This window comes from Pinus tabuliformis, chromosome 5_2, assembly GCF_031772625.1.
Source record: "Pinus tabuliformis cultivar Carrire ecotype Pingquan chromosome 5_2, CPIR1, whole genome shotgun sequence".
NCBI classification, from domain to species: Eukaryota; Viridiplantae; Streptophyta; class Pinopsida; order Pinales; family Pinaceae; genus Pinus; species Pinus tabuliformis.
In genome coordinates, this window is record NC_142306.1 from 120,665,730 (window position 1) to 120,686,808 (window position 21,079).

Consider the following 21,079-nt stretch of genomic DNA (forward strand, 5'->3'; position numbering starts at 1 on the left):
CGTAGCGTCTACCAATTCCGCCATATCCCCTTCTCGAAGAACAAGATCATACCTTGATCTAATCCTATTATGTAATATCCATCAGCATTATTCATTGGATATTTGCTCAATATTGGGTGGGAGAAATATCCTCCCCTACTCCCCTTCTCTCCCCTTCTCTCCCCTTCTCTATCTCTACCCCAATCGAATATGACTGGGAATCATTATATTATTTATCCATTTGAAATGCAATGTTATTATCCTCCCCTAGTCGATTTGGAAGAGTGAGTAAAACGATCGATATCAATTGACCCTTACTTCTCCTTTCTTTCCCTTGAAAGAATCTACATTCAAACAATGTTCCGTTGTAATCGTAATCTGGATTGCATCATTGAATCTGATTCACGCTATAATCGTTAGGATTCCAAAGGAATCTATGGATCTCACCCCAATGAAATGGGGAGTGATATTCCATCGAGCCTTCTTAGCTCAGAGGTTAGAGCATCGCACTTGTAATGCGATGGTCATCGGTTCGATCCCGATAGCTGGCTCTTTTCCGTTCCTCTCATTTCCATAATCCACAAAGTTTTGTTAGGATCAAGATGGAATGGAGAATACTCTTATGATCGTTCGTCGGGTTCGTCATGCCATGATCATTTACTCCCAACTAGGAACGGGATGAATGAAATGATTGGAGCTATTAGGATCAATAACAAATTGGAGAAAGATCTTCGTTTTCCATAAAAAAGAATTCCAGTAGTACTCATACGGGTTATGCTATTCTTTCTTCTTTCTAGCACTATTTGTTAATTGAATAAGGAGTTTCTATGTCCCGTTATCGGGGACCTCGTTTAAAAATAATACATCGTCTGAAAACTTTACCATGTCTCACTAGTAAAAGACCCAAAAACAGAAAGGATTCTATGAACCGGTCTTCTTCTAGGAAAATATCTCAATATCGTATCCGGCTAGAAGAAAAACAAAAATTGCGTTTTCATTACGGACTAACGGAGTGACAATTGCTGAAATATGTTCATATTGCTAGAAGAGCCAAAGGCTCAATGGGTCAGGTCCTATTGCAATTACTTGAAATGCGTTTGGATAATATTCTTTTTCGATTGGGTATGGCTCCCACCATTCCTGGAGCTAGACAATTAGTGAATCATGGACATATCCGGGTCAATGACCATATGGTAGATATACCAAGTTACCCTTGCAAACCTCAAGATGTGATTACTATAAGAGATAAATAAAGATTGAGAGCTATCATTAAGAAGAATATAGATCTGTTCCAGAGGGATAAATTGCCAAATCATTTGACTTTTCATTCCTTACAATATAAAGGATTCATCAATCAAATAATAGATAGTAAATGGATCAATTTGAAGATTAATGAATTGTTGGTCGTAGAGTATTATTCCCGTCAAGCTTGAATCGAGAATGAAATGAAAGAGAGGGGTGGGTTGGTTGCTAGGCATCTGGAAATTATGTTCTTCTCCCTTCTTTTTCCCTTCCACGAAGGAGACATTTTATAATCCTTACGTACATTACTTGTTATCTGCGATACTTTTTTTTATTGCTTCTTAAAATAGTCTTTACTTTTCCCATACCACGAACCTATATTCGTTCTATTTTCTCTATTACAAATAGAGGTAGATTGATCCTGGAATTAGGAAATAGTCCTATTGGGATTCAATAGATGGAAAACCAATGGATGAGAAGAAAATAGATAGTAGGGCGAAGATACGGAAAGAGAGGGATTCGAACCCTCGGTAAGCAGAAGCCTACATAGCAGTTCCAATGCTACGCCTTGAACCGCTCGACCATCTTTCCTATGAGATCTCTTGGTTCTAATTAATAAAATGAGTCAATAGCAACTTCCTTACGAAACGAATTCTTTTTGTTCGAGTACGAACAATTCAATATTTCAAAAATAAATAGATAATAAATAAGGTAATGATTCAATCCCCCCCGGAAAGACGAAAGGACATTTTTTACAACTTCCTCTTATTTTAGGAAATCCTCAATCATCCCGGTTAATCTGACGTATTCGGATCGCCTAATCAATAATTTAAGACAGATTAACTGATCCATTCCATATTATGATCATATATAGATCTGTAGTGATAATCTTATCAATTGTATAAGAACTAATTCTTTGGCAATGATCCTGTGTCATGATGACTATATTTTCCTGATATTCTTTTATCTATATGGATAAAGCACACAATTGCTGGGTAGGCATTTCATCCTCATTATGCAATGCTCGATCGTTTAAATCTTTCTTTGTTTGGATCATAATCGAACTGGACTTCCCGAGTTTACCCAATCTATTATTATTTCAATACGAGCCTTTTTCCATTATTATTCATATTACTAATGAACAATTATTCAATTTATTCCCTATCTATTCTAATTTTAAAGAATAGATTGGAATAGATAGAATGAGAGCGTATTTACGATTGTAAGGAAATCCATTTTATGGTATTGTGCACCAGAAAAAAATTTCGTTCATGGAATCATTTGCTTAAGGGAATGAAGGAAATTATCAAATATGTAATTGACTATGCCTAGATCTCAGAGAAATGACAATTTTATTGATAAGACCTTCACAATTGTAGCAGATATCTTATTGCGAATAATCCCGATGGCTTCGGGGGAGAAAGAAGCATTTAACTATTACAGAGATGGTGTGATTTGATATTTTTTCCGTTCTTCTTTTTTGGGGAAAGAAAAGGTAAGGTATTCGGGAATAAAAATTGGGTAAAATAAAACTTACGCTCAGTGAAGGTGAGTTCTGGAGAAAGAACAATTCCTTCTATCGTGTATCCCCGGTCAATGCACCTTTAGATGCTTTCATCTCCTGAGGATTTTAGTACCGAGCGAATTGCTTGTATAGTTGAACCTATTTGATAGGTGCGCATGAGGGGAGAAAGCACTACGTATGGAAATCGACAATACAAAAGCTTCGTTATAGCCCATATGCATTACCCTTTTCTGAAGGGTAGTGAGAATGGTTGGGACAACAAACATCCATCTCGTTTGTACTTCGGATACCCTTATAATGGAACCATCGGAGATTGTTGAAGTGATTAATCCCCGAAGAATACAGGGCGTTAAGAACAAAGAAATTGTTAGAGGTTCCATTCCTAGTAGTAAGATCCTTGGTATTTGGAAAAGAATCTTTGTAAGAAGGATGGCTAGAGATTCATTGGAAATACACTAGCCCCTGTTAATTCATAATATTGGGTCAGAATCTTTTTCTTTTTTTTTAATTCCACGGGTTACTCCCCATATTACCTACTGTAAAGAAAGGAGGAGCCGTATGAGGTGGGAATCTCATGTACGGTTTTGAAGTGGAGATCATTTCAATTTAATGAACGATCGTAACGAATGTCAGCTCAATTGGAAGGGGAATATGTGGAAGCTTTACAAAATTATTATGAAGCTATGCGACTGAAAACTGATCCTTATGATTGAAGTTATATACTATATAATATAGGTCTTGTGCATACAAGTAATGGGGAACATACAAAGGCTTTGGAATATTATTTCCAAGCATTAGAACGGAACCCATCCTTACCACAAGCTCTTAATAATACGGCCTTGATCTGTCATTACGTGCGACTATCTGTACCATAGAATAACTTAGTTAATAACTACTATGAGTAAGGACAAAAGAAAAGGCTTTCTACATATGCACCATCCCACGTAATGGTATTTTATCAGCTGTAGCGAAAAAAAACTCTCATAGGAGCCCAAATATGAATAGATAGAGCCTAAATATTCCATGGATAATAAATTCAATTGATGATGGAAGCACCATAAAGATCAATTATTGAAAGAAGGTTCGGGCTGATACGATCAAATCTTCTCATTGACAAGAATCAAGGATCAACTTATGTAATAGAGTTGATCTACTAAGCTATTGAGCAGTGGTGTAGCATCAGATCCTAAAGATGTGAAGTACTCTAGCCAGAGAGTACTCTCCAAAAATTCTATACGGAACTGAGATAGTTACCTTGCAAAAAGACTTTGATTTGGACAATCAATCTGAAGTATAGAAAGAGATATACTTCATCTTTTTGAGGGTAGGAGAAAAGATAGAACCTGATTATTGAATTGATTGGAAGTTAAATCAGAAACTCATTTCATTGACTTTTTTTGGTCCTTTGGTTAATATGAACTCCCAATGAATCATCTCCAATTCTTTGGAAATTTTGGTAGAGGACTAAAGAATAGTGGATTGAGCCGTATGAGGTAGGAACCTCTCAAGTACAGTTCTGAGGGAAGAAAAATTTTGCAAGTTTACCTGTCCCGACCAAGGAGAACAGGCCATTCGATAGGGAGATCCTGAAACTGCGGAGGCTTGGTTCAATCAAGCTGCTGAGTATTGGGAACAAGCTATAGCACTTTCTTCGGGCAATTACATCGAAGCACAAAATTGGTTAAAGATTACAGGATGCTTTGGAGAATGAGAGTTTCTATTATTGGGAAATCGTTTTCATTATTGAATATCTGACTCGAAATCAATGGGATTTTTCTAGAATATTCCCAAAAAGTAGATTCTATTTCGTCGACATCTTATAGGAATATATTTACAATATAAAAAGAATACCTTTTCTGATTCTGGATTGTTGATGGATCTTCTAAATAGGGGTAAAATCCATCCAGAGATTTTTTTCATAAATAATCCATGAATAACGATTTATAATGGATGGCCTTTTATATGGGACATACAGAGGAGTATCAATAGATGGATAAATATATATATATATATATATATATATATATATATATATATATATATATATATATATATATATATATATATATATCCATATATATAGATATATTTATTTATCCATCTAGAAACGGTGTAATAATCACCGTTGCTTTTTAAAATTACAAAAAAAAATGCTTTTTTGCATGATAAAAGCCCACAGTCCATTGAGCACCTCAAAGATATGTCATAATAAAATTGAACACCTGCCTCAGATTGACTCCCATATCATAGTCACTCCAGTCATAAACTAGAAAATAAAGGGAGAAATGAGTTGAGATATATCTCTCGTAAGTTCACTAATTGCTATTGGCAGGTTTCTTATTATTTAAGTCCCATCCGAAAAGGGGAGAATTCAATGACCATTCGTTCACCGGAACCAAAAGTAAAGGAAGTAAAGATCGTAGTGGATAGAGATACTGTAAAAACCTCTTTTGAAAAACGGGCCAAACCTGGTCATTTCTCAAGGATGCTAGCTAAAGGCCCTGATACTACCACTTGGATCTAGAACTTACATGCTGATGCTCATGATTTTGATAGCCATACTAATAATTTGGAAGAGATTTCTCGCAAAGTCTTTAGCACTCATTTTGGTCAACTAGGCATCATATTTATTTGGCTAAGTGGGATGTACTTTCACGGTGCTCGTTTCTCCAATTATGAAGCATGGCTGGCTGATCCCACTCACATCAAACCCAATGCCCAAGTAGTTTGGCCAATAGTAGGCCAAGAAATATTGAATGGGGATGTAGGTGGAGGTTTTCGAGGGATACAAATAACCTCTGGGTTCTTCCAGATTTGGAGAGCATCTGGAATAACTAGTGAATTACAACTTTACTGCACTGCAATTGGTGCATTTATCTTTGCAGTGTTAATGCTTTTTGCTGGTTGGTTCCATTATCACAAAGCTGCCCCAAAATTGGCTTGGTTCCAGGAAGTAGAATCCATGTTGAACCATCATTTAGCTGGGTTACTAGGACTTGGATCTCTATCTTGGGCAGGACACCAAATACACGTCTCTCTACCCATTAACCAACTTCTAGACGCTGGAGTGGATCCTAAAGAGATACCACTTCCTCATGAATTTATTTTAAATCGCGATCTTTTGGCTCAACTTTATCCTAGTTTTGCTGAGGGATTGACCCCATTTTTATCCCTAAATTGGTCGGAATATTCAGACTTTTTGACTTTTCATGGAGGATTAAATCCAATAAAGGGGGGTCTGTGGTTGACCGATACTGCGCATCATCATTTGGCTATTGCAGTTCTTTTCCTGATAGCCGGTCATATGTATAAGACCAATTGGCGCATTGGCCATAACCTCAAGGACCTTTTAGAAGTTCATAAAGGTCCATTTACGGGGGAGGGCCATAAAGGTCTTTACGAGATCTTAACTACCTCGTGGCATGCTCAGCTAGCTATTAACCTAGCTATTTTAGGATCTTTAACTATTGTTGTAGCTCACCACATGTATTCGATGCATCCCTATCCATACCTAGCTATTGATTATGGTACCCAACTCTCTCTGTTCACACATCATATGTGGATTTGTGGGTTTATCATAGTTGCCGCTGCTGCACATGCAGCGATTTTTATGGTAAGAGACTATGACCCAACTACTCAATACAACAATTTATTAGATCGTGTTCTTAGACATCGTGATGCAATTGTATCACACCTCAACTGAGTATGTATATTCTTAGGTTTCCATAGTTTTGGTTTGTATATTCAAATGATACTATGAGTGCTCTAGGATGTCCTCAAGATATGTTCTCAGATACTGCTATACAATTACAACCTATCTTTGCGCAATGGATACAAAACACTCATGCTTCAGCACCTGGTTCAACAGCTCCTGGTGCAACAACGAGTACCAGCTTAACTTGGGGAGGTGGTGATTTGGTGACAGTAGGTTCCAAAGTGGCTTTGTTACCAATTCGATTAGGAACTGCGGATTTTTTGGTACATCACATTCATGCATTTACTATCCATGTGACTGTTTTAATCCTACTTAAATGTATTCTATTTGCCCGTAGCTCCCATTTAATACCTGATAAAGCGAATCTGGGTTTTCGCTTTCCTTGTGATGGATCTGGTAGAGGAGGAACATGTCAAGTTTCTGCCTGGGATCATGTCTTCCTTGGTTTATTCTGGATGTACAATGCAATTTCGGTAGTAATATTCCATTTCAGCTGGAAAATGCAATCCGATGTTTGGGGTAATATAAGTGATCAGGGAGTGGTAACTCATATTACGGGAGGAAACTTTGCACAAAGTTCCATTACGATTAATGGGTGGCTTCGTGACTTTCTATGGGCACAAGCCTCTCAAGTGATCCAATCTTATGGTTCTTCATTATCTGCATATGGTCTTTTATTTTTAGGTGCTCATTTTGTTTGGGCCTTCAGTTTAATGTTCTTATTCAGTGGCCATGGGTATTGGCAAGAACTCATTGAATCTATTGTTTGGGCCCATAACAAATTGAAGGTTGCTCCCGCTATCCAGCCCAGAGCCTTGAGAATTGTACAGGGATGTGCTGTAGGAGTAGCTCATTACCTTCTGGGTGGAATTGTCACAACATGGGCGTTCTTCCTGGCAAGATTTATTGCAGTAGGATAAAGGCTAGGAGGATTTGAAAAGTATATGGCATCAAGATTTCCAAAGTTCAGCCAAGGCTTGGCCCAGGACCCAACTACTCGTCGTATTTGGTTTGGTATTGCGACCGCACATGACATTGAGAGTCATGATGATATTACCGAAGAACGCCTTTATCATAAAATTTTTGCTTCCCACTTTGGTCAGTTGGCAATAATATTTTTGTGGACCTCTGGTAATTTGTTCCATGTGGCTTGGCAAGGCAATTTTGAAGCATGGGTACGCGATCCCTTACATGTAAGACCCATTGCTCATGCAATTTGGGATCCTCATTTTGGTCAACTAGCTATAGAAGCCTTTACCCGAGGAGGTGCTCCTGGTCTAGTCAATATTGCTTATTCCGGTGTTTATCAGTGGTGGTATACAATTGGCTTACGCACTCACAAAGATCTTTATGCCAGAGCTCTTTTCTTGCTATTTCTTTCTGTCATCTTTTTAATAGAGGGTAGGTTACATCTACAACCTAAATGGAGACCAAGTGTTTCATGGTTCGAAAATTCCGAATCCCGTCTCAATCATCATTTTTCAGGACTCTTCGGAGTCAGTTCTCTAGCTTGGATAGGGCATTTAGTTCATGTCACTATTCCTGAATCAAGGGGATTGCACGTCAGATGGGATAATTTTTTGGATGTATTACCTCATCCCGAAGGTTTAGAACCGCTTTTCACAGGTTAGTGGAATCTCTATTCTCAAAATCCTGATTCTAGTAGTGACTTATTCAGTACATCCCAAGGGGTGAGAATTGCTATTCTAACTCTTCTCGGAGGATTCCATCCACAAACTCAAAGTTTATGGCTGATTGATATGGCTCATCATCATTTAGCTATTGCATTTGTTTTTTCAATTGCTGGTCATATGTATAGAACCAACTTTGGGATTGGTCACAGTATGGAAGATATTTTGGAGGCACATGTTCCTCCAGGAGGCCTATTAGGATGCGGACATAAGGGTCTTTATAACACAATCAATAATTGTCTTCATTTTCAATTGGGTCTTTCTTTAGCTTCTTTGGGGGTTATAACTTCCTTGGTAGCTCAACACATGTATTATTTACTCGCTTATGCATTCATAGCACAAGACTTCACCACCCAAGCTGCATTATATACTCATCATCAATACATTGCCGGGTTCATTATGACAGGAGCCTTTGCTCATGGAGCTATATTCCTCATTAGGGATTATAATCTGGAACAGAATAAGGATAATGTATTGACGAGAATGTTGGAGTAGAAAGAAGCTATAATATCTCATCTTAGTTGGGTTAGTTTATTACTAGGTTTCCATACCTTGGGACTTTATGTCCATAATGATGTTATGCTTGCTTTCGGTACTCCAGAAAAACAAATCTTGATCGAGCCCATATTTGCTCAGTGGATACAATCTGCTCATGGTAAGACGTTATATGGTTTCAATATACTCCTATCTTCAACAAGTGGTGTAGCATTCGATGCAGGTAAGAGCACATGGTTACCCGGTTGGTTAAATTCTATTAATGATAATAATAATTCATTATTCTCAAAAATTGCTCCTGGAGACTTTTTGGTTCATCATGCTATTAATCTAGGTTTGCATACAACTACATTGATCCTAGTTAAAGGTGCTTTGGATGTGCGTGGTTCCAGGGTAATGCCAGATAAAAAAGATTTTGGTTATAGTTTTCCTTGCGATGGTCCGGGATGGGGTGGTACTTGCGATATCTCGGCCTGGGATGCTTTTTATTTAGCAGTTTTCTGGATGTTGAATCCTATTGGATGGGTTACTTTCTATTGGAATTGGAAGCATATAACATTATGGCAGGGTAATGTAGCACAATTTAATGAGTCTTCCACTTATTTAATGGGATGGTCAAGAGATTATCTATGGTTAAATTCTTCACAACTTATTAATGGATACAATCCTTTTGGTATGAACAGTTTATCTGTTTGGGTGTGGATGTTCTTATTCGGGCATCTTGTTTGGGATACTGGATTTATGTTCCTTATTTCCTGGCGTGGATATTGGCAGGAACTGATCGAAACTCTTGCATGGGCCCATGAACACACGCCTTTAGCTAATTTAGTTCGATGGAGAGACAAGCCAGTAGCCCTTTCCATTGTTCAAGCATGATTAGTTGGATTAGCTCACTTTTCCGTAGGTTATATATTCACTTATGCAACTTTTTTAATTGCCTCTACATCAGGTAAATTTGGTTAATTCTTCTTCATCAATTTCTCTGTGGGGTATTGTCATTGATACAATGACAATACCCTACAGCAATGACAATACCCTACAGAGAAAAAGTAATCAACATAATATTACTCCATCTAAAATCTGATCTATATTTTGATTCCTGGTAGGTAATAGTACCAACTGAACTATTATGGCGAGAAAGAGTCTCATTCAGAGAGAGAAGAAGAGACAAGCACTGGAACGGAAATATCATTTAATTCGTCAATATTTGGAGGAAAAAAGCAAAGTGTCATCATTGGATGACAAATGGGAAATTCATGGAAAATTGCAATCTTCACCACGTAATAGTGCACCTACACGTCTCCATCGACGTTGTTCTTCGACTAGAAGACCTAGAGCCAACTATCGAGACTTTGGATTATTTGGACACATACTCCGTGAGATGGCCCACGCATGTTTATTGCCCAGGATAAAAAAATCGAGTTGGTAGGAAAAGAAAAAAAGTAATTGAAGTTTCTTGTGATAATGGGATATAGTACCCCTATCCCTATATAGGGATAGGGGTACTATATCCCATTATTGTTTTGTGTACCCATTCTGATTATGATATAAATCAATGGTGCGGAGTAGAGTAGTCTAGTAGCTCACAAGGCTCATAACCTTGAGGTCACAGGTTCAAATCCTGTCTCCGCCAGACCAGAACATACGAAATATTTTGGTCCGGAAAGGATTGCTCTCTCACTTATCAATTTATAATTGAATTATAAGTGAGGAAAAGAAACGATCAATACATGAACTATTCTTTTTCATATTCCATGTGAAGGGCGGGTAGCGGGGATCGAACCTGCATCTTCTCCTTGGCAAAGAGAAATTTTACCATTCAACCATACCTGCATTTCGATCCATAATGATACACTCGAAAATACAACATTTTTGCTACTTGACCAACCATTGGGAGAGGCAAGTGCAACAGGTACACCAATCACTAGTAAAAATGAAATAGAAATTAATGCAAACACAACCGATTGGAAAGCAATAGTCATGGTTGTGATCTTACAAGCTCCTAACAGATTGAATAGACTATACCATCCGATCCCCAATTTTCAATTATGATCAAATGCACTATGGAAAGGATTTGACCATAAATTGATTGAGCTTTCAAACTTTTTCAATTTGATATTTGAGTGTGAGAGGAGAGGGAAATTCATTTCTTTTTTTTTTCCATTCCAGATGATGAAAAATCATCATATGTCACAGGTATAGTTGGTATCGACCCGACTTTATTCTTATAGTTAGGGATTATACGAAGGGGTAGAATAGAAGTTGTCCCCGCGAGAGATGGCCGAGTGGTTAATGGCTCCGGTCTTGAAAACCGGTATAGATAAAAAAACTATCAAGGGTTCGAATCCCTCTCTCTCCTTTTGTTTTTCAACAATTGCATTTACTGGTCCAATAAAAAAAAAAGAGAATAGCTCGACTGTATATAGCCGAGCTACAAGGATCCAGTTGGAAAAAGAGTATTTGAAAAGACTCTTATCCCACCGATATGGGAGATAGATGTAATGAAATTGAATCGATTTTTCTTCCATCTGGTTTGATCTATTGTTTCAGTTAAGAGGAGTCATGGAAAGGACAGGTTCGAAATCACGATCAATCCCTTTCTCAAATCCTGTTGCAGCTGCACGAGCCCTTCCCGCATGCCACAAATGACCTACGAAGAAGAAAAATCCTAGAACGAAATAGGAGGTGGATAACCAACTTCGGGGAGAGACATAATTCACCACATTGATTTCGGTAGCTACACCACCCACAGAATTTAAAGAACCTAAAGGAGCATGAGTCATATATTCTGCTAAACGTCGTTCCTGCCAAGGCTGTATGTCTTTTCTCAACTTGCTCAGATCCAAGAACTCCTCATCCATTTATCTATATCAGAACAATCTCCTCATAATAACTCAGATCCACCTCGTTATGCACAAGAATCCCTCCGCTTTATAGAAAATGAAAATTTAAATAATGTAACTAAAGATACAATTGACCGGCATTCATCAAGTTGGAAAAAAATTAAGAGAGAATGGTTCAACCATTCTATTATTCAAATTGATAAACATATCAATCGAAATTTGAATGTGTACAAATGGTCCAATCAGACTGAATACTTTATGAAATATTTGAAACAGGTTTTTTCTAAAAAAAAACTATTTTCAAATAGTGTTCGATCCAATTGAATTATGTACTAATACTAATCGAGATTCAATTGGTTGTTCTGTGTTTTTATCCCTTTCTGAAAGTACTGTAAAGATCTTAAACTCGAAGTTCGATATCATTTCGAACTTAAATTCTAAGTTCGATATTTTAATTTCGTTTTTTGATTTTTCATTTCATGGGCTCCAAAGTATGACTTATAGACTATTAAATCAGTTGTTAGATCCAATTGGTACTCTAATCTTTCGTTTAAAAAAATTTAAAACCTTTCTTTTGTATGACCATAATCTTTCACAAAGATCGAAATTATTGATTGATGAAGGAACAATTGCACCATTTGTTACGAATAAGATACCAATTAATCCATTGATTATTGACTTTTTCGATAATGAAAATAATCGCATGGAATCATTTGATAACACTTATTTTTCGACGATATCCAACGATCGAGACAATTGGTTGAATCCTGTGAAACTATCTGATCAGAGCTCATTGATAGCTTCTTTTCACAAAGCAAATACGCTCCAATTTTTTGATTATTTGCATCATACTCGGCCAAATTATAGGAATAGATTACCTTCTGATATGAAAAGATTTTATATAAAAAGGAATAATTTTACATATGGAAAATTATTCAATCCTTTGATCATCCACAATAATCTATCTTCCTTGCCCATTGGTGAAATAGGACCCATTCACTCAGAAAAAGAGACTATTTCATTCATCAAATCACAAGTATCTAACATATTATTACCTAAATATTTAAAACGAAAACAAAGTGGTGACCAAATGTTTGTATTAATCTATGTTTTGTACAGATCCTTCAATTTACTAACTCGATTGAATCCATTCATTCGTGAAAAGAGATATCTTTCTTTGATCGAAGAGATTTCTACAACGCCTTTAACAAAAGAACAAATAGTCAATTTTGAAAAAAAATTTGCCAACCTTTTTTTAAAAGATCTGATTCAGAAGAAAACAACTTTGATCAGTGCTTTAAAAGGGGTTTCAGTTCAAACGTGGGTCTTATTCAAACTCGATCTTATCAAGATGATTTACTATCCGAAATGTTTTCCAATAAGAACGAGGAAATTTTTCCTCGTATTCAAGATTGGGTTGTAACCGAATGTTTAAAAAACAAAATAGTAAACGAAGACATAGATGGAAGGAGTACCCTTTCTAATTCATCTAAAGAGGAACAAAATATTTATAGGATCTCTCAAATAGATAGTATTTTTTCAAAATGGGATTTGTTCAAAACATATATGCCCTGGTTTTTTACCTCTGCATGGTGTAAATATATTGAAAATATGCTTTTAGATACTCTTTCAGAGATATTACTACATGGCAGTAATCCATTTGTATCTATTTTGCAAAATATTAAGCATAATATTTTTCTTAAATGGAATATATTGTGGGAACTTTCTCATCCATTATGGGAACCTATACAATGTAAATTGAGAACGAATTTTAACCATGTATCATTATGCCCAAAGGAGATTTTGTTAAACTACTACAATGATTTCGTGCACATTGTATAAAGAAGGTAATTAGGTTTTTATTTATTTATTTTATATGGAAACAAGTTTTATGTAATATTTCAAAGCTAATTTTAAAATATAGAAATATGGGAATGTGTGGAATGATTAAGCATTCAATAATTTGAATTATTTAATTTTGACTTGAAATGAATTTTGAGTATATATTTTTGCAAAGCAATGTAGAATGGTTGATTTAGGTTGTATAAGTAATAAGATATGAATGGAAATAAAACACAAAGATATAGAAATATGGTAGATAACATAGTAATATAGTGAAACCCCAACTTCTATTAAGAAATAAAATAGAAAAATATTGTAGAATATAAATTGGCTCGAATGGTATTGGCTTATCTCCGAAGAGAGAGATCACAACAACATCATTCACAAAAGGATATTACAAGAGGCCAAAAGAATGATCATTTAACATAAATACAAAACCATATATATCCAAAATCTTAACCCTAGAAGATGAAGTTCCAAAAGGTTTCTGTGCCCTAAGGTTGTTAGTTGATACATCAAATTTCTCGGGCACAACTTTTGCATACAATCTTCGTTTGGGGCACACAATAGCTCATTGGAAAGAACAATTCAAGGAGTACAACTTTTGGCTAGGGCCAAGGTATGTATGGAAACCCTTTGGCTCCCTAAATGGCCCAAAAAGATTGTTTAGGGCTTCAAAATGACCTTGGAAATTTGAGCCCCAAAAAGCCATCAACAAAATGCCAAAATGATAGAGAAGCATCGATTCAGTGGAAGAGGTAGGTCACCACCAATATATACTTAGATCATTTGGTCAAATTTGGTCAAAGTTGTAGAAATTGTTGAGTTAGTACATTTATTACATACAAGTGGAGGTGAACTAGAAATGTATGAGATATGGCTTTATATCAAGTGTTTTAACCTTCATCCCTTCATCTTCAAATTCCACATGACATGGTCCTATAGGAAGTGACATGCATTTTACTAAACCCCAAACTTGATACAAATCCTTTATTTTGAGAATAAATTTTAATAATTTTGAGCAATTAATGACATATTTGACATTTCTTTGCGCATTCTAAACACAAGGTATCATAGAATGTTTATGTTTGAAATATTTTATGTAACTATAAAACTTTTATATATATATATATATATATAGAGACACATTTTTATAAAATAATAAAATAATATTAAAAAAATTTTAAATTTTCTTAATTTGACATTTTTTTTTAATAAAATATGAAATATAGAGTATTGTATTTTGATATTTAAAATAGTTAAATGTATAAACACCAAAGCATCAATATAAATATCAAGATAATATTTGGTTATATATATATATATTTAATGATGTGGTGATGAGTGTATGATCTAAGGTTCTTTAAAATTAACTACTTAATAAAGTTCATAAACATTGTTATTTAATGTTTTTATTGTGAATTTAATTTAATCATAGTTTATTTTATGTTGAATGTTTTTTATGGTTTAAGTTATATATTTAGTATTTCTATGTGATTTTTTTATACAAATCTTTGTTTTCATACCAAATTGTTAAAATTTATTAAATTATCCGATTTTGATTATCATTAAAAATATATATAAATATTATTTTAGAGTGTGTATACTGTAAAGTTAATCAAAAGTCACATATTTTTTGACAAAGGTAAATTTGGTCTATTTTTAAATAATTTGAGTAAGAAATTAAATATTTATCTTATAAGATAACATTAAATACCTCTATCATAATTTTATTATAACATTTTCTACTTCCGTTAACAAGTTCTCTATTGAGGTGTCATTCAAAAACAAAAATATAACAACCAACTCTTGGTATGATAATAAGTGTAAAACTTATAGGAACTCTTGGTATGATAATACGTGTAAAACTTATAGGAAATCCATTAGGGATGCTTTTATTTAGTCCTTAAAACCTCCTAAGATAAATGCTTACAAAGACTTAATTAAAAGGAAAAATGGTGTTATATAAAAGAAAGAAAGGAAGAGTGACCTCTACACCTATCTAAATTTAATCAAAGAATCTATGGATAAAAAATCTAATTCATAAAACTAAAATAAAATAATATGATTTCCTTAATTTGTACTCTAAAAATATTTTTGAATTCCCCTAGTTCGATGGACACCATTACAAACGCTGCTATAGAAGATGAATTTTTTTCTATGATAGACATATTGTTTAGGATACAGTGACTTGCAAATGAAAAGGTTAATGATATTGAAATCTACCAAAATGAACTCTTAAAAGTAGGAGGGCTTATCCTCATCCATCACATACACAAGTTTTGCATTCAAGGAAGGATTTCCTAAACCTCGAATGCAAAGTCTCATTGTACCTATTTTTAAAAGTGGGGGTAAAAACAACCCCTTTGATTATATGACCATATGAGGAGCTCCATTTTATACAAGATGTTCAATAATATTTTGGAAACGAAGACTAGCATATAGATAGAAAGCCACAAGAAAGGGATAAAATCTAGGCTAGATTTAGGAGCTATCATTTTATTATAGACTATGTTGTTACACTTAGGATTATTGTGGAGGAGTGTTGCAATAATAAATCCAATCTACTAATTTGTTGTTGCATCGACTTTAGAAAAAATATTTTGACACAATGCCTAAGACAAACATTTGGAATAGGTTGGAAGAGCTAAATTTTCCTTTTGAGTTGAGAGTTGCTACAACAAGGTTTTATGAAACATTATTTACAAGTTTAGGAACATTGAGCACTAGTTAACATAAATTAACTGTAATATAGGAGTCAAGCAAGGTTGTCCCTTGTCCCCTACCATTTTTGGCATATACATTGACAAGTTAGAAGATTGTTTGGAAGTAGTTTGTGTTAGCCGATTTCTCACTAGTATTGTCTATCATTCTTCTTATGTATACTAATGATATTGTTCTCGTGGTGAGGAACCCTATGATCTTGGAAAACAATGAATAATCCTCAAGTATTTATTCTCTAATATGGGTATGGTTGTTAATATTTACAAAATGAATGTTATCATAATTAAAACATTAAATACCACCTAGGATAATTTTATATATGACAATAATAACTTGGAGGAAGTTCCTTCATGCAAATATCTTAGAATCGATATACATCACTAGTTCAATTGGAATTATGAGATTGAGAAAAGGATAGAAGGAGGTGGGAATCTTGTTATAGGGCTTCGAAACAATTATACATTGATGTATCTATGGATATGGAATAACAAAAAACTCCTATTTGATTTTTTTTTTTACTTTTATTATTTTGTATGGACATGAAGTTTGGGGTTCCATTATCTCTAGAGAGTCACAAGGAAAGATAAAAAAAAATGCAAAAGAATTTTATAACTTATAAATCAAAATAAGTAAATACACTCTATCCTATTCTCCTTAAAGAAGTGAGTATTTCCCCCATTGAGAGCATTGTGATGACTAGGTATCTAAGGTACAAGAACACGTTAAATGTCATGGATAACAAGAGGCTTCCTAAATTGCTACAAACTCCAACCAAAACCACCTTTGGATCAAGTGAGGATGACATAAGGATATATGGTCTTGGTTAAATCATTGGGCATTATAGGAAGAGAACATGTCATTGAATAAAGATAATTTGAAATATAATATAACTTCTATATTTAAGGTTAAATTGTGGTGTTATAAAGAATACGAGAGAACATTACGATATTATAAAGAAGTGATCAACCCTAATATAGAAGATCAAAAGTATATCTATGTTTTGATTAACATAAAGAAGAAAATGTACATTGCTAAAATGAGATCAAATCCTCCAAATCTCCATGTTGAAACTGAGCATTAGACAATTCTCAAAACATTGTAGGATGAAAGAATTTATCATCTTTGTGATGAAAAGAGGATGGAAGGTGAAAAATATTTTTCTTAGAATGTCTAACATATACCTAGATTAGATATAATTTTAAAAAGAGTCATAACACTACCAACCTTCTTAACCTTCTAACTCAACAAAATTATGGTGATCTTGGAATGCTTATCTTATTTCTTTTTTACCATAGAGAGAAAACCCTAAATAAATCCAAGTAATTGTGTTAGAAGGTGCAAAGACATGTTGAAAGAAGATGAAATGTAAAGCAATGTTTTTATAGCACAATAGTTAACACACTAAAGCATATATGATTTGATGAAAGACATATGAATATATATAAAATGACATTGTAAAGAAGAAAAAATATAGAACTTGATAATGTGGATCAGAAGATATCTAGGGATAAATAGTTCCACTAAGGAAGGCTTACCCTTGTTGTCTAAGCTTGAAAATTACATTCGTTCGCATTCATGAATAACATTTAAAGAAAAATGATAGTGAGACGTAGAGGTGTAGAGGTGCCACAACGAACTAACTTTAGAAAAGGTAATGAATGTTGAAATTCAAAGTGGAGATTTTCCACAAGTCCCTTTTTTTATGGGGACAATAGCATGTATTTTGGGTTGAAAACATCAAATGTTAATCCTTTGTAGTTAATGAAGGAAATAACAATAAATGATGGTAATTATAAAGGTTTAGGATTATGTTTGTAGAAAATCAACATGTAAATACACATTGATAGAAAACAGCTTGTCTAAAAATCAACAGTCAAAGAATGGGAGGGATTTTATGTTAGTTCAATTTTTGAATTTACATGTTGTTAAGGAAAAAACTTCTATTTATATGGTAAAAAGAATAAACTTACAAAATTAAAAACAAATAAAACATAATCAACCCACATATGTAGAATAGTTAAAATTATAATTCAATACACAGATCGTACCCAAAAAAAAAATGTGAAACACATTTTTTGTTGTGTCATAATCTACTAATTTTTTTATTTTTTTAAAAAACAAGTAGATTTTTAATTAATATAAAGAACTAGTTTTGGGGCTAGAACCCATATATAAATCTTCATTTTCAAGGATGAAACTGATTTTAGGAGCCCATACTATGGCTAGCCTATTCTTATGGCTATTTTTTTATATGATTCCAAAAATATGCCTACTATAAACCTTATAAAAATTTCCGAACAATAGTTTGTATCTACATAACATCAATAAAATTCAGACTATAATAATTATTTGGCAAGGGAAAATTGTGCTTTAGCTGATGCATCTTAGTCCCGAGTGTGTTATTCTATGTCTACTACATTTTCCCAATGAGATGCACTATCATTATTTTGTTGTGGTTCCGTGTTGGTCCCTGCTTTCTCCTTGGCATATTGAACACCATTGGTAGAGTTTCCTTTAATTTCAACCATGTTACTACATTTCCAATTGGGAATGAAACTCTGCCTAGAACATCTCCAATTTTCTCCGTAACAAAATAAATTTTATATTTATTAACAAATGAAATTTTTTCTCTCCTTTTTTTATAGAGTTCTTCTGTAATTCAACATTGTCAACAATCCCTCTAGTGTCTCCAATAATTTGGTCCGAAGTTAGTTCAACTATGCTTGTTCCTCCTCTCTAACTAATGTCTTGAAATCTACCATGGTGCAACTATGTTGTTTCTTACTCCCAACCCCTGAGAATAATAGTCGCATTTGCAGTCAAATGGTGTAGCTTCACAATGGAAAGGGTGATTGTAGAACAACTGCAATGACCCATATATAATCTCGAATGCCCCTGTCCCTTCGTCTTTGAGCATTGAATTGGAATGCTTCCAAATCCATCTTAGTATCATATTTAACTTCTGTTAATTTTTCATAGGGTGACATTTTTCTTTGCTATGATAGTTGCATTTCATCATTAATTCATTAAGTTCACCCCATATCATCATTACATTATACAGATCTATGTCATTATACATCAACATATTTAATTATATAGAAAGAAATAACATCACCATTATCATCAATGCAACGAAATATGAAAGGAAAAATAGAAGAAAGCATGCACACACATAGAGACACCAGGATTGGTCTAAGACCAGGGAAAAACCCACTATGGGGAAAACCCTTGCAAATCTTATTCTTCTTAGATCATCATCAAATGTTGCAGTAAAAGAGAGTACAATGATCTATAACTTTGTCTATGCAGAAAAATAATAATGATATCTATGAAACTGATCTAATCATGCTAGGAATCAAAATCCTCATATTGATGGTTGTAATGTGCTATTACAAATTGATGGAAACTGATGTATACGACTGTCACTGTGTCGAACAATGCTAAGCACTGTTTTCACTATCAATGAGCCTAATACATATGTTTGTAGTGGAAACTAACAAATCATATCTACAGATCTATAGATATACATATCTATATAACAGTAGAGAGAAAACCAGATCTACCAGATCACTAAAGTCAATTGAAGCCAAGATGTCAAACATAAGATTTGAACTCAGGTCGCTCTCATCAAAATTGTCTGTGTGTGATCGAAACTCCTTGGTCGCTCTCTCGAATACTATGTGAGGGCGAATGTGACTTCTTGGTCACTCTTTGGAAGACTTGTTGCATGTGACCGAGGTGAATGCACTTAAAACCCAGAGTCGCTCCCACATTGTTGTTGCGAGAGTGACCGAGATGTCTTGGTTGCTCTCAGGACCACTCTGTGCGAGCGACTAGGGATCGATACCTTCGGATCTGTCTCTGAAGCTATAGTCACTCCCATAAGCCTCGGTGCCAACGTCTAAGGGTCTATAGTCGCTCTCATAGGCTTATATGCTAGCTTTGAGGGGCCAAAATGCCCTATTCTGTATGAGCGACCGAGATCCAAAAGACCCTTACCTAGAGCGAACCTTTCGCCTATGATTTCAGACACTTGAGCGAACTTATTCTGTTGAACCTGTGCGAAACAATACACAAGATAAGAGAAGATGTCTCCAAATGATCTTGAGGTCTCTTCTATTTATAGGCTTTCTTGAGGGTTTACTTGGGGTTAAGGCTGACCCAAGCAGTTACTCATAACTTACTTCCACTTAACCAAATTGGGTGATCTTTAAGTCGATTTTGGTCCTCTCTAAAAGAGGAATCCAATGCAATCATTATCTCGGTAATTTGAGCTGTCCAAGGTGGAATTTTAACACAGTTTCCAAAATTAAGACTCCCTCTCAACTAGGGAGAATTCCAGCAGCCAATATCTGTCCATTGAACAATATGTAATTCTGGATTCTTCAGGTGTCATCACGTATCATCACGAATTATCTATTTCATGTAGTCGTTGTGACATGTCCATGTCAAGTGTCTCATCATCACAAATCATCATTGTACATCTCGATCTATCCTTTGCTTATTTCTTCTTATCTCTTGATTGTTCCTACTAATATGTTGAACATTCTCGGATCTAGAAGAAGAAGAATTTGTAACCAGAGGGGAGCTCAATCTATTACCCTCTATCCATTAGGTTTCTATCTGGAATCTCTATAAGCAAGCTATTATCTGGAATGTTTTCATCGGAGAGCATATCATCAGGGAGAACATCTCAACCTGGAGTCACATTGGGGAGTAATAACTTCCACCCATATCGAGAAATAGGATACCTCATCACACAGGGGAGTAAATGCTCGGCCTTGGAATTTCATCGAGGGGTTATACCCTCAACCCAAAATCATATCGGGTCATCCCAACCCATAGATCATCTCAACCCACCCTATTTCCTACTGATCTTCCCATTGATGACCCATAATAGTCATGTGGAAGAAAAACTACATCATAATCGCCTTGGGTTGTACACCACCAAGTACAATCTCAACTCGTTCGTTAGATGAGGAGTGATGCTCCTAACGAGCCCGACTTGTGGGTATGATGCTAA

The 21,079-nt window shown here is 34.9% G+C and overlaps 1 non-coding gene across 1 annotated transcript; it reads left to right on the forward strand.

The window, feature by feature from the left end:
* Nucleotides 1–457: 457 nt before the first annotated feature.
* On the forward strand, nt 458–530 carry TRNAT-UGU (transfer RNA threonine (anticodon UGU)). Its single transcript has one exon. It is a non-coding gene; the product is annotated as a tRNA-Thr (tRNA).
* Nucleotides 531–21,079: the final 20,549 nt, after the last annotated feature.